Source organism: Danio rerio, chromosome 14 (assembly GCF_052040795.2).
Source record: "Danio rerio strain M-AB ecotype USA chromosome 14, GRCz13ab, whole genome shotgun sequence".
Classification (NCBI taxonomy): Eukaryota; Metazoa; Chordata; class Actinopteri; order Cypriniformes; family Danionidae; genus Danio; species Danio rerio.
The window spans coordinates 44730046-44745363 of NC_141034.1; the positions used below are offsets into that span (position 1 = coordinate 44730046).

The window sequence follows — 15318 nt, forward strand, 5'->3', positions numbered from 1 at the left end:
ACAGTAAGTCATGTTCAGTTTCATTTATGCGAGAAGTTAAACTTGATGTACATTTAGCCAGCTGTTTGTGTTTTTGTCATTTCAGGCACAATGAGTGCAGATCGCACGCTGTTTGAGGACACCAAGATTGTGCTAGTATTGCGTGACTCACCCTAGTTGTTTGTTCCAAGTCTTTAAGCTAATTAAAAGTAAATTATTTGGAAAACAATGTGTTCGGACATTGTGTTTTTCTACAATTCCAATTAAATACAGGTAAGTCTACCTTATACCTAGGCCCACACAGAATCTGTGCACGCAGAAATTCGCAGATTTCCACAGATTTTTAGCCCATCATTTAGTCTATTTAGTGCCTACTCACACTATGCTATTCGAGCCATGCCCAGGCCCGGATTGTTTGAGAAGTGTGAGTGCTCTGAATCAGGCTCAAGCACAGTTCACTTAGCCAGCCTTGGCCCGGTTGGAAGAGGTGTCCCTGAGCGTGCACTCACAGACAAACGTCCGAAACTGAAAGCGAGACGTGACTTTTAAGGGATGGTTTGATACAGATTTATTAATCATTCTTACTGTTCAGTGAACGCAAACTGTTGTAGTTTATTAAAGACGCAAACCCCTCACTGCACCACAGCTGCACCTTCAGCAAACCTCCTAATTCCTGCACATTTTGAATATGCGCATAAAAAACGGTTGATGGAAACGACATGATGCACAAAAATTTTAAAAATAACTTAGTAGGATTAACTTTTTACTCGATAAGTAAAGTTGCACATAAACTACGATCAAAACAGTTTTTTCACACAAATATCAGTATGCACATTCAAAAAAGGTCATGTGATTTAGTAATAAGAGATCATGTAATGATGAATTTGTGTGAATGGATAAACCAGCAGGCTGAGAACATTGTAAATCATCTGAACTGTTGTTTTGGTCATTCTAAAATGCCTTACCGTTTAAGTATAAGTGTTATTATATTATGAATAACCTCCAGAATGAAGAGCGTCTGTGCTCTGCGTCTGACAGCTTCAAACGCCACTGTGCATCTGCTGCCTGTCAATCATTTATTAGATAAAGAAAAGATTGACTCAGCTTCTCTTACTGCAGCAAATTCTATTTTTACTGTTATTTGGTGCCAGTTAATCAGGAAGTGACGATTTTGTTCACTTTGATGGAAACGCTGCTTTATTCTCACGTCTTGTATACAATAATCCAGTTTTGCGCATAAAGTTCATTCGCATTTTTGGAAGGAAACGTAGCTACAGACTCTCTGTTGTGTCTCCTCCTGCAACAACGACTGCAGACATTTCAAGTTTAATATTTAAGACATGCCTTTTTTAGGCATTCATTAGTGGCACAAATAACCATGATATGAGGAGCACAAATCTTAGGACTTGACATTGTGTTATTCATTAAAATAGTTTCTTCTCGTAAAATTTGCATCTGACTGAGAAATTCTTACAAATGCATATTCAGTAAGGTCAAACACACTTTTTTTCTTTGCATTTGTAATGTAATCGTAACGCCGGGGAGTGACACTGACAACAGAAGGTAGGATCCAAATGCAGGTTTATTCAAAGTCAGGCAAGCGATGGTCAACACAGGTGCAAACAGATTTATACAGGCAGTCCAGAATCGTAGTCAAACACAGGCGAGGGGTCAGAAGGCAGGCGGCTAAACAGGAGAACTGGATAAACAAAGCTAAGATCAAAACACGGGAAACCAAGACCAGGATAACGCGTTGTAATGTCACCTTACAGATAAATAAGACTCGGCAACGTGTGTGGAACAAAGGGGTATAAATAGTCCAAACAATCATTGTGTGAGTGGCTTCAGCTGTGAGAGTGCAATCAGTGTTGATCTGAAACCGGTTATGTGTGTGTGTGGCATGACTGGGTGTTGTAGTCGATAACATGGCAGATATGTAGTTCAATGCGTGTGAATGTTTGTGTGTGAATGTTTACCAGCGAAATCTGGTTGTTGTTCGCTGGTGAACATGACAGTAATGAGTTTATTTATATAGTGCATTTATTGTGTATGGAGACACAATTGTGCACACCACCAGTGTGCAGCATCCACTTGGATGATGCAATGGCAGCCACAGGACAACAGCGCCAGTGCATTCACCACACACCAACTATTGGGAAGTGGAAAGACAGTGATAGAGCCAATTCGGTGGATGGGGATGATTGGGAGACTATGATGGGTAAGGGCATATGAAGGAAATTTGACACTTATTTTTTACGAGAAGTGCCATGGGATTTTTAATGACCACAGAGAGTCAGGATCTAAGTTTAAAATCTCATTCGAAAGATCCAACAGCAACCTAGTTTTCCCATGTGGTCTTCCATCTATGTACAAACCAGACTCAGCCCTGGTTAGCTTCAGTGACTAACCGGTCCTGGGCTGCAGGGTGATATGGCTGTGGCAAGTTTTACAGCTTTTGCAAGTGACACACTCAATAATGTCTGTTTGCGTATAATTTAAACAACATTTACGCTGTTATCTTGGACACTAAATATTATGCATCTTATGTCTACTACATATTCAGTCTGTAGGCATGTGAATTCCTGACAACCACAACAAAAACAACAAAAGCTGACTACAGGACCAAATGTTTGCACATGCCTAAAGAATCTTTACAAATCAGCAGCTGCTTGCCTGGCATGCATAATACAGTGCTTTATTTGTATTTTGACAGTGCTACTTTCTGTATTCGACACATGCAACTGATAAACCTTTTTTTCAAGCAAATACATGTCATGTACTGTAAATGTATCCTGGGACATCATTAGAATTAGTGATGATCAGAAAAGGCGTACAAGATTCCTAAAGATCAGTGTATTTTTACCCGCTCAAGTGATCCACCATCTGCTTGTGTCCTGCATGAGAACATGTAAATGTTCCAGTTTAACCATATTTGGCTTTGACACATTTCTGCAGTAATGTACTCCCAATTTCCCCAAGTGAAAATGCTTCTGCTCGTATTTGCAAAAAATATAGCCTTTATTTTCCAAGGGTGAGAATGAAATGCGGCCAAATACCAAATAGCGTCGTCCACAGATGTGAATTGAAAAGCAGGGGTGTCACGTCTTTTTAAAGCGGGCTTATTTAAATGCGCTCTAAATGAGACTTGCTCCATGGTGAAACATCTATGAAGCGACACGGGGAGGCCTGTCAGAGCCAGTCACGGCTCAGATGTTGCTACCGCTGGGCTATTAGGGCTTTGCTTATTAATTCTGCCTCATATCACCACAGCCCCTGTTTTCGTCCGGCTAATCTTGACTTCATAACTGGTACATATGGCACGAGTACAGTTCATTACTGTTCGGCTCCGGCTCCTTGGCCAAGTGGTAATTTAATTCCGGAGAGGCGTCAGGTGAAGGGAGACTGCCTGAAGAAAGCTGCTCTCTCCTGTGAATGCACACAACGAGACACACAGGTGTGTGCTGCGGTTCAGATGAGAGGAAGCATGTGCTTCATCTCATCAGAATGTGAACGTGCTTCCTGGAAGCTGCCAGAGTTTGTTCTGTGCTGAGGAGGTGAGGTGAAAAATGTTTAAACAGAAATATAGCAGCTAAATCTAAAAATAGAGTTTAGGAACCATGAGGAGTGAGAACTATTGCACTTTAGGAGGATATGTATATGTACTGTATATGTATATGTATATGTATATGTATATGTATATGTATATGTATATGTACAGTATATGTATGCAGCATGTATAAATATTCCATGTATAATTGAAGTGATAATTATTAGCCCCTCTTTAATTATTATTATTATTATTATTATTATTATTATTATTATTATTATTATTATTATTATTATTATTATTATTATTATTATTATTTCCCAAATGATGTTTAACAGAGCAAGGAAATTTTCACAGTATGTCTGCTAATATTTTTTTTTTGAGAAAGTATTATTTGTTTTATTATGGCTAGAAAAAAAGTTTTACATTTTTTAACATGATTTCTAGGCTTTTAAAAGCCATTAAACAAAAAAAAAAATATATATATATATATATATGTTTTATTTCAGCTAGAAAAAAATCATCTTTTAATTTTTTTTAAACATTTTGAGATCAAAATTATTAGCCCCTTTTAAACATTTTTTTTTACAATTAAACAATATCGTTATACAATAAATTGCCTTATTAGAAATGAGTTATTTGATTAGAAATGTGTTGAAAAAAATCTTTGCTCTGTTAAACAGTAATTGGGGGAAAAATAAAGGGTGCTAATAATTCAGACTTCACCTGTGTATATATATCTATATAGATAGATAGATAGATAGATAGATAGATAGATAGATAGATAGATAGATAGATAGATAGATAGATAGATAGATAGATAGATAGATAGATAGATAGATAGATAGATAGATAGATAGATAGATAGATAGATAGATAGATAGATAGATAGATAGAAAGAAAGAAACTGTTATGGTTAAACTTTGCAACGACTCCACAAATCTCATGTATTCTCAATTATTGATTGACCATAATTCCAATTTAGCATTGCATATCCTGACTAATGCGGACACACACATTGTGATAATGATGCTGAAACAATATATTGTGCAGCCCTAGTATGAAGTAGTTTGTAAAATATTATTCAATGCAGTAGAATATGAACAATGTTGACCAGAGCTGTCGAGCTCCCAAACTGATAAAAAAAATTAAAATAAATAAATAAAAAACTGTGACAAACAGACAGACAAAGCCATTATTCACGCACTCCCTTTGCGATAGCTCTCAAATCTCATTTGTGTGATTTGAATATGTGCATATTCAAATTTGGCACATCACATCAGTTACAAGACACATGAGAACCAATGGTGTTTTGTATCACTGACGTCAAACCTGGCATTACAAAAGCTAATGTGTTGAATTCGCTTGAATGAGATTTGATAGCCATGTCAGTTCTGTCAGAGTGAATATAACTTGTGCTTGGTCATGTTTCTCACTTAGTGCTGTTGCATGGCTTAATTTGTGTGGCACAAGCTACTTTTAATGATGCTTTTTGGATATTTTTGGAGCTTGGCAGTTTTTGACAGCTATGCAGCTCAGCATAAACATTCTGATAATCTTTTTTTGTGTCATGCAGAAGGAACTCATGCAAGTTTGGACCTTTAGGGTGAGTAAGTGAGAGCATAATCCTCAATGTCTGGTGAGCAATCCATTTATATACATGCAATTTTGCTAGATGGAGAGGGAGGGAGATGGAAAGAGAGATTTTGGTTTTGTTGACAAGTACTTGTCATGATATCTTGACACCCGTGGATGTCTCGCGGGAGAGTGACAGTTGTTGTGACTAGCATACCACAACCGTAACAGGTGTGACAACATTAATCTGTGACTCCATGCAAGAATTTTTTTTTTCTCCTTGCAGTGTATCATGTCTGATTCTGTGCATCATATTTTTTTTTAAACAAAACAAAACAAAATAAAAGTCATGTTAATGGTATCTTTACTCCCAAAACTACTAGGTTTAGCTGGGAAGGTCATGTTTTGACATTCATCCTTTATTCACTAATGTATTGGATTATACAGGGCGACACTGTGGCTCAGTAATGTCACCTCACAGTCCCAGTTGGCATTTCTTTGTGGAGTTTGCATGTTCTTCCCATGTTTGCATGGGTTTCTTCTGGGTTCTCCGGTTTCCCCCACAGTCCTAAGACATGCGGTGCAGGTGAACTGGGTAAGCTAAATTGGCCATAGTGTATGAGTGTAAATGACTGTGTATGGATGTTTCCCAGTAGAAGAATGCAGCAGAAGGGCATCCGCTGTGTAAAGTTGGTGGATGATTCCACTGTGGTGACTACTGATGAATAAAGGGACTAAGCCAAAGGAAAATGAATGAATCATACTGTCGTACAGTAAAGTCATAATGATTAGCCCTCCTGTGAAATCTTTATTCTTTTTTAAATATTTCATCACTGCTGTTTAATAGAAATGAAGAGTTTTTCAACACATTTTTTCAACATGGGCATCACGGTGACGTAGTGGGTAGCACAATCGCCTCACAACAAGAAGGTCGCTGGTAAAAGCCCCGGCTGGTTCAGTTGCCATTTCTGTGTTGAGGTTGCATGTTCTCCCCGTGTCGCGTAGATTTTCTCCAGGTGCTTCGGTTTCCCTCACAAGTCCAAAGACATGTGGTATGTGATTTAGGTAAGCTAAATTGTCTGTAATGTATATGTTTGAATGAGAGTATAAGGATATTTCCCAGTGATGGGTTGCAGCTGGAAGGGCATCATCTGCATAAAACATATGCTGGATATGTTGGTGGTTCATTCTGCTGTGGCGACCTCTGATTAATAAAGGGACTAAGCCGAAAAAATTAATGAGTGAATTTTTACAACATAATTTAATAATCATACAAATAACTTTTTTTGTCTTTGCCCGTATGACAGTACATAATATTTAATTTGTCATTTAGCAAGATACTAGTATTTAGCTTAAATTGCAATTAAAAGGCATAACTAGGTTAATTACACTGTAAAAAAATATCCATGGAAAAAATATGGAACAGTTTAACTTATTTTGTGATTCATGTTTTTTTTTTTCTTTTTCTTTTAATGCTTATAATTTATGCAAGGTAAAATGCTTTACCTTGATCTTTCTTCTGACAACTTTTAACCTTAAAAAGTTGGAAAAAGTGACTTGCATGAACATTTTTAATATAGTTTAAAGTGATTTATTGTCTGAGTCGATGTTGTATATTATGCTGCAAAAACCTTGTACTAAGCTGCCAGTACATTTTCTGCCAATTATTTTACAAATTCATTTAATTAATTATTTCTTAAACATTATATTATTTCAAACTACTAAAATGACATTAAAAGTGAATTTAGTAAATGTTAAATTTTTTTAAAAAGTTACATTTTCAACATCTCACAATGCAATTCACAACAGAAAACACAAAATATGGATACAGATATTGTTTTACAGTGTAGGTTAACTAGGCAAGTTATATAATATAATATAATATAATATAATATAATATAATATAATATAATATAATATAATATAATATAATAACAATAATATATAACAAATAATACAGTTAAATTCAGAATTATCAACCCCCCTTTGTTTTTGATTTTCTATTTTAAATATTTCCCAAATGATGTGTAACAGAGCAAGGACATTTTCACAGTATGTCTGATAGTATTTATTCTACTGGAGAAAGTCTTATATGTTTTATTTTGGTTAGAATAAAATCAGTCTTAAATTTTTTAAACACCATTTTAAGGACAAAATTATTAGCCCCTTTAAGCTATATATATTTTGCCTATTTACCTAACCTGCCTAGTTAACCTAACTAACATAGTTAAGCCTTTAATTGTTACTTTAAGCTTTATAGAAGTGTCTTGAAAAATATCTAGTAAAATATTATTTACTGTCATCATGGCAAAGAATAAAAATAAAACCAGTTATAAGAAATGATTTATTAAAACTATTATGTTTAGAAATGTGTTGAATAGATCTTCTATCCGTTAAACAGAAATTGAGGAAAAAATAAACAAGGGGGCTAATAATTCGGGGTGGGGGGGGGGTGCTTTTAATTCTGACTTCAACTGTATATATACTTTTTTAAGGTATAAAAACCATACTTTAGCATGTTTGTTTTTACTGTTGATGATTGTCATAGTTTACAGTTTTTATCCAGTTTTTTTCATAGAATGATTTTTGTTGAATTTTATTGAATTACTTATCATATGTAGAATTCCAACACTATGGTAACCCGAGACTGTCAAGCTTCCAAACTGGGGAATGATTGGGAGGCCATGATGGTTAAGGGCCGAGAGGGAATTTGGCCAGGACACTGAGGTTACACCCCTACTATTTACGAGAAGTGCCATGAGATTTCATTCTCTCATTCTTTATTTAATAAGTTATGTAATCAGCTTATCTTTGTATGATTACAAATCAGCTATTACTTTTAGGACATTTTGTCTGCATGCATGTCAACTTTCATTTCTGTGCACATTGTTTAATGCTCTGTCAAAAGATCACTGTTATAAATAATTTAGTTTCAGGCAGAGAGGTGCAGTCAAACCTCATAGTGAATGTCATGTATGCATTTTTTTATTCCCTGCCACCCTGCTGTAGAAAAAAAAGCTTTTTTTTGTACAAGCATGTATTTCACAGTGAAAGCCCTTGTGCTCTCAGAGACCTGTTGATGAAGGGGTGGTTCTGATTCATAGCCGAACAGACATGCCTCCAACACATGATCGCTTTCTGCCTGGAACTTTATAATTATTTACAAAAGCAGCTGCCAGTCGCCCATGTGTGAAAGAGCATGAATGGGGAATAGAGGGGGATTTACTCTCTTGGATTAAAGCGTGCTTGCTGTCAACAGCATTCAAGCAGCAGGACGGAGCAACAAATACCATGCTGTATGCACTGAATCTGAAACAAATATGGGCGCTTTTTTGTGGCTCATGAATATATTTTAAACCTAGACATCTATATCATGAGAAAGCTTTTATTGTCTGCTATTCTATCACCAAGCGCATGGTGTTCAGTCTCACAAAGGACGTGATGAAATCAGTTGATCTATTAACAAGGACGTTTTTGAAGTCACCAGTTAAATGGATAGTTTGCTCAAATATTTACTTACTATTTATTCACCCTCAAATGGTCCCAAACAGTGTTGGGGGTTAAAGTTAGGGATTCATTTTTATTTTTAATGTAATTTAAAGGTCCTGTGAAGTGCTTTGAAAAATGCATTTTTATTTAGGGCTGTATCGTTTTGTTTGATCCCCGCTCTGCCATTGACAGTGATTGAGCTCCAGCGCTTCAAAGGAGGTGGGGCATGTTCGATACTAGAGAGCACTTGATTGGTTATGATTTGATGTGATGTGAATAAAACTGCTGATCCATTTAGGCGGAAGTGACAAACTACAAGCTTTACATGTTTATATCTGTTTTATATCTTCTAAATGCAAATTTTTTCACTGTTTTGGAGCACACTAGCTTAAAAACAAGCAATACTGATACTAACATTTAAAAATCTTAAATTCATAGGACCTTTAATTACAGTCATTTCTTTTTCTTCTTCTTCATGTTGTGTTATGCGGGTGGCATCCAACTTTAAGTAAGGTGCATTACCGCCACAATTACAGTTACTTATATTGTAATTGATTTAGGTTCTCTGAATTCTGCAGTTCTGAATAAATCAATTCAGAGAAACATTAATCGTAGTAATTGTAGTTTTTGTTATACAAATATATTTTGAAGATTATGGGCTCTATCTGTGTTTTTTTTTTTTTTTTTTTTTTGGTTTTGTTTTTTCGATCCAGGCCAAAGTCTAAAGCTCATGGTGCAAAAGCATTAAGGGTCGTGTCCCAATTCACTTTTGCTATTTTAAGTACAGAAAAATGTAGTTTGCACCCCGGCGCATGGTCTAACAGGGTTGTGCTTATTCTCTAAATGAGTTATGGGTGTGTTTTGAGCATAACGTGCATTAAACCAATGTTATCTCAGATTAACTTTAAGAGTCAGTTGTGACGCGCAAGGCACATTTGCTATTTACATGGCAGACTTTATAAGTGGAAAAACTGAATGCACTAACGAGAAAACAGTTAAACAGACCATCTGGAGTGAGGATAAAAAACGAGCCTCCTCCATTCGGCCTCTTTACTTTCTCTTTACTCTATTACTTTCGTGGAAATTATGTTGTACTCTCTCCACTGAAGACATCCATTAGCCTACAATTTAATCTTGTTTGTTAAGCGCAAAGATTTGTTTCAAAACTATTTCAAACAAATAAATGAACAATATTAATGAAGAGTGGTCAAAAAGTTAAATCCAAACACACATCTTATTCTTATGCCCCATATGGTGAAATATACATCTCCAAAACCCAACAGGTGGACAAGTCTAAACTTGTTTTTATTAAAAATATATATAAATATGCATATAATAAATAATACTGCTAATAATAATAGCATTATACAAAGGAAAATTGCCATGAAGAAACTGAAAAAAAGCCATCCGAGATGAAGCATGGAGGCAGTGGTTTTTATATTAATGTCGAAAATATTTTTTTTTTGTAAAATTTTAATCCTTTTTTTTTAATTTCATATGTTAAGATATTTGTGTATTGCTGTACATCCTGTGTGTATTAAGCAATGTGTAAGCTTTTATTTCAGTTCCTCAAAATAGCAATATGCCAATAATGCTAATGCTAATGCTTTGCTTCTTAGACTTTACAGACCTGAAACTTGCCTATAGCACTAATTCATTGTTACTCTTATAGTTGTGTAAATTGCTTCCCTGTCCTCATTTGTAAGTCGCTTTGGATAAAAGGGTCTACTAAATGACTAAATGTAAATGTCTGCTAAATGACTAAATGCAATAATGTACCTTAACATGCCTTCTTTTTAGGTAGGAACACCCAGCAGTCCAACAAAATGGCGCAAATGGATTTGCTATTTAAACAACGTGGCGCAAAACGTAATTCCACTCCGCCTATGATAGAGCCCTAATTCCATTTGTCAACTAAAAAATGTTAAATTTATCAAGACAACTGAACATACCTTATAAACAATGAATTGTGTAAGAAATGCATGTTCACACATGGAATATATTAAACATAGCGTGATTACTTTAAAACATTTATTGTTTTGATAGATATGATGTTCAACTTTTCTTAACTATTGCAAGTTTTATCAAAGCTGAATGGCACATGATGACTCACATTTAAAGAACTAAACAATATGAATTTCTATTGTCTGTATATTGAGATTTACATGTAGTTTATCTACTCAAGTGAACTTCTTATTGAGTAATCTAGTTATTTTACAGAGTAAAGTAATTTAAATACAATTTTTATTAATTAATCCATTTTCTTTATTAATCAGAAGGTTGCCACAGTGGAATGAACCGCCAATTTATTGAGCATATGTTTTACACAGTGGATGTCCTTTCAGCTGCAACCCAGTATTAAGAAACAGACATACACACTCATTCACACACATAAATATACATTAGTTTATTCAATTCACCTATAGCGCATGTTTTTGGACTGTGGGGGGAACCCACATGAACAGGGGGGAACATGCAAACTCCACACAGAAATGCCAACTGACCCAGCCAGGACTCAAACCAGCGACCTTCTTGCTGTGAGGCAACAGTGCTAACCCTTCTGCTGAACACAAAAGATGATATTTTGAAAGAAGTTGAATCCCTTTAACCCTTGACTTCAATAATAGGAAAAACAGACACTGCGAAATACATTTTTTAAAGTATCTCGTTTTGTGTTTACTGAAGAAAGACTTTAATAAAGTTTTTGAACCACATGAGGATGAGTAAATCATTTTCATTTCATTAATAATTTCATTTTGGGTGGAACTAAATACAAATCAATTGCTCATTGATTTTGAATTGAACCACCAGGGGGCAGTAAACATGGAACACTTCCCCAGGGTAATCAACACAAGCAAACCCCCCCTCTACATGTTACCATACAAACCGAGCCAGTACTGTAATTAGCAATCACTGCCTCGGATTCCTACCAGCACAACTGCATTTTGCAAACTCAGGTCAGAGCAGATGGGAGGAAAACAACCAGTGAAAGATAAGCGAGACCTCATATTAAAATTCCATATACACTTATTCCTGCCCACACTCATCCGCATGCACACAAGCCGCCTTCCTAGAAATGTGAAACTTGTGAAAATCTGTCTCTCTCTCTCTTTCTGACATCAATATTTACTCTATTAAATAATGTTTAGAGCTCTGAGGAGCCGGTGATGGAGGGATGGCACTGACTGGTACGAGACTCCTGACAGATGCAGGTGATGTGAATTGAGCGCCTTCACTCCCACTGACACGGCTTCCTGTTTTGGAAAGCTGCGCCGTGGGACCTGTAGAGACTCCATTCAGACAGCAGGTGTTTAGCCAGAGAGATGGATCACTTTGATGACACCTCGGGATTGTGTTAAGCTTTGTTGTTGCTGTTCACATAAATTAGGCCAGCCGGTCCTCGCTCCCTGCATTCGCTAATGGATGCTGATTAGTGTGTAGACACAAACGCTCAGAGAAGGGGATTTGGCTTGTCAGATGCTGACTGGCCAATGACCTTCACCTCAGGGTCGAGTAGCAGGTGAGGGAGACCAAGGGATGCTTTATTTGCCTGAAATCTTATTTGATTTACTGCATTGGGGAACAGTGCTCTTGTTTGAAACAGAATAGCATGTGTACAGTGGTACAACACACTACCTGACAAAAGTCTTGTCGCATATTCAAGCTTTAGGACTTGCAGACTTCTACTCGATCAATTGGTATCAGAAGTGACTTATATGATAGGCGAAAGCCTTTAGATTATGTTTATTTTACCAAAATAAAATATAATCATTCCTTGATTTTTAATTATTTGCAGAAACATTGTGTATGACTCCCATGAGCTTGGACAATGCATCCATACATCTCTGCATTGACTTATTAATAAAGTCATTTGAAATGGTAAAGAAAGTCATCTGAAATGGCAAAGGATTCATTATGATTCTTTGGATTCATCTTCAATGCCTCCTTCTTTATCTTACCCTAGATATGCTCAATAATGTTCGTGTCTAGTGACTGGGCTGGCCAATCCTGAAGCACCTTGACCTTCTTTGCTTTTAGGAACTTTGATGTGGAGGCTGAAATATGAGGAGCGCTATCCTGCTGAAGAATTTGCCCTCTCCTGTGGTTTGTAATGTAAGGGGCAGCACAAATGTCTTCATACCTCAGGCTGTTGATGTCGCCATCCACTCTGCAGATCTCTTGCACGTCCCTATATAGAATGTACTCTTTAATCATGATTTTTCCTTCACCAAACTTGACTGATTTCGGTGAGAATCTTGGGTCCATGCAGGTTCAGTTTATTTCACGTCACTGCATGATTCAGTTTCATCAAATGCTCTCTAGATTTTGTGATGCACTGTCCCATTCAAGATGCTTCGCATATGCTTTTCAGTTGATGTGCTTAAGTTCAATCACTCTCATTGGCTGAGCTTTGATAAAAACTAAATGCAATTGGCTGTTTTAAAAAGGGGAGGGGCTACTGTAAGTTCCACCCCTCTTCATGTGTCAGAGTATGCAAAACCATTGAATACAAATGCATTTCAAAGCACTTGATGGGACCTTTAAACGGTCTTTAATGAAAAGTTATTGTAAAATCTTTTTTTTCTCATTAATTCAAGGATTAATTTTCTCCTAAATAAACCCTTTTTGTGAAACGAAAATGTTCTTTGAAAAAAGTGCTTGAATTTTTTTTGAGCTTAAAGATTTAGAGTTTGATAGGGGGTTTGAAAACAAAACTTGCTGCAGTAGAAGAAGCTGCGTCAATCTTTTTTTCATCTAAAAAATGACTTGCACTTCAGAAGGCAATCCTGATTCGCAGTGAACACGCGATGGCGTTTAAAGGGATCAGATGCAGAGCACAGACGCTCTTGATTCTGTAAGTCATTAATAATATAATAACACTAATACTTAAACAGTAAGGCATTTTTGAATGACCAAAACAACAGTTCAGATGGTTTACAGTGTGCTCAGCCTGCTGGTTTGTCCATTCACACACGTTTTTATTATCACATGATCTCTGATAACAAAATCAAATGACCTTTTTTAATGCGCATACTAAATTTGTGCGGTTAAATTGTTTCCATCGTAGTTTATGCGCATCTTTTTTTTATCAACAAAAAGTTTATCCTACTCAGTTATGCCCATATGTTTTTTATGCACATTTTAAAAATTTATGCGCATCATGGCGTTTCCATCAAGTTTTTTAATACGTATAAAAATAGATGAATGGAAACTAGATGGATGGATAGCTAGTGATAATTATTATCGATTTAATCCTACTGTTCTTAAAATAACAAACACATCATCAATACATATTATTTTTTATCGTATTACAGTTCATAATATACAGTAAATCCTGCATAGGATTACACATCAACTGATTATAAATTTTTTTCAAGAATGCAGAGCTTATAATTAGTCTATAAAGATGCACTTTGGTGTGTGTATGTGTGCTATGCCGTATCTACCTGTAGGTTCCATTTCTTCTTCAATAAGCTTGTGACCTTGCCCGCCATGAGAACTTTACCTTTCCACTCTGCAGAAGATTAAAGAACAGTGTGTGTGTGTGTGTGTGTGTGTGTGTGTGTGTGTGTGTGTGTGTGTGTGTGTGTGTGTGTGTGTGTGTGTGTGTTGGTGAGATATTTGGCAACAATTTGGGCTCCATCACTCCTTCATTGAACATGTGACCTTGCTCACCATGAGAATTTTACCTTTCTGCTCCATAGAAGTGTCAAGAATAATGTGTGTGTGTGTGTGTGTGTATGCATGTGTAAGAGAGAGAGTATGAGTATAAAGTGTGTGGGATACATGACCACAAATTCACCACATGGTGTTATTTTCAACATTTGTTGTTAGTGGGAAGTGTAAAATTAGCACATTACTCTCACCTTCTCACCTCATAACGATTAGACATACAGTAGCACTCCATAGAATGGCTCATTTACATTAAGACATTAAAGTGTGCTTTTATTTTAAGATCACATGGTTGCTTTTAACAGAAAATAACCCAAGATGCAAATATTGTATAGGCCTTCTTCTTACATACTGTGAGCACATAACATTAGTCAGTGCACCTGGATTAATGCATATGCAACATATACAGTACATGACTAAGCATGTATATGCTGACAAAATAAATATACTTATCTATTTGATGGAAGAAAAAAGTGGCTTTCTTGAAGTGTGAATTGTGGTGGAAGTAATGGTGTGAAACTAGACAGTGAGTGACTGATGGTGTCAGAAAATCTCTCCTGATTTAAAGCAGTGATGAAATTGAACTACTTCACCTATTATCTCTCTTTGTATTTAAGGTGTGATAGATTTCAGTCTGTGTTGTCAAGGTTTTTACCGCTAACTTTCATAGCACTTGAACATCTGAACCTTTCATGGTAACATCTGAAGTTCATCCAACACAAAGGCATCTTCCAAACTCAGTGTTTTGCTACCTTGACAATACTTTTTATGGCAGTAAATCTCCTTCAGTCCTTTGTTTGCTCACTTTAATGTCCTGCATTTGCATAAAAAGCTGAAGTTTTATTTTAGGTAGCCAATAGCAAACAGACCTGCTTTCACTGTACCTGATCTGAGTGAACCCCTTATTGTGCCACAAGTGACATAAAGGCGTAATGACTGCATATGTAGTGTGTTTATCTCCTTTTACTTGACATGTCTCGGGCCAAAAATCCAGTGACTAGCATGAAGGGTCACAAACTAGTCAACTAACTGATTAGTTGACTTTACGCCCAATT

At 36.2% G+C, this 15318-nt stretch overlaps 1 protein-coding gene across 9 annotated transcripts in view; it reads left to right on the plus strand.

The window, feature by feature from the left end:
• Positions 1-15318, plus strand: part of tnmd (tenomodulin) — a 344370-nt gene that overhangs the window by 67686 nt on the left and 261366 nt on the right. For 2 of the 9 annotated variants that reach the window (XM_087280542.1, XM_087280541.1), the window contains exon 1: positions 5103-5132. The exons of the other annotated variants lie outside the window; for them this stretch is intronic. The gene's annotated coding sequence lies outside the window, so the exon portion shown is untranslated. Of the gene's footprint in view, positions 1-5102; positions 5133-15318 lie in introns of those variants that run through there. 9 annotated transcript variants of the gene reach the window in all.